This window comes from Poecilia mexicana, unplaced genomic scaffold (genome assembly GCF_051168715.1).
Source record: "Poecilia mexicana isolate PSO_F unplaced genomic scaffold, ASM5116871v1 scaffold_2, whole genome shotgun sequence".
Taxonomy (NCBI): domain Eukaryota; kingdom Metazoa; phylum Chordata; class Actinopteri; order Cyprinodontiformes; family Poeciliidae; genus Poecilia; species Poecilia mexicana.
Window position 1 is genome coordinate 4,647,501 of NW_028263371.1, and position 656 is coordinate 4,648,156.

Consider the following 656-nt stretch of genomic DNA (forward strand, 5'->3'; position numbering starts at 1 on the left):
ATGTCTGGAACGTTGATACGATTACCTTCAGAAATCAATTAATGTGTTTTAGAGAATATTTGTGACCAAAGTTCACAAGGCCAAGAAACGCATCAAATGGATCAGGGACAAAGTTGAGGAGAAGCACAAGGCAGACTTACTTTGCATAGCCAATAATAAAATGACCATCTCACAGAAATTTTGCGTTTGACATCTAAACTATCAGTTATTCAAGAAGAGCAACCAACAAAGAAACTGCTGAGAGGTCCATGGCAAAAGTAATTAAAGCATAAGGTGGTAAAACAAAGTATTGGCTAAATGGGATGGAATACAAATCTGAATCACAACTTCAGATTTTCACTTCACAATTCAATAATGTACTTGTTTGCACTGGTCCAATGTGTAAAATACCCATTTTTGTGGTTGTGATGTGACAAAATGCCCCAAAAATTCATAGAGTAGGACTACTTTTGCAAGGTGATGTACCTATACGCAAAGGGAGATGATTTAAGACACAAATTATGGATCTTCATTATTTTACACCACGATGTGAGTCATAATCACAAAATTTTGAGTCACAAAATCGTTCAGTTTCTTGGTGCTGAATAAAATTTGAAAAAAAATTCTTGGCACAGAAATTGTGTTCTTTGAAGGAAATCACTTTTTTCTTTGCATCA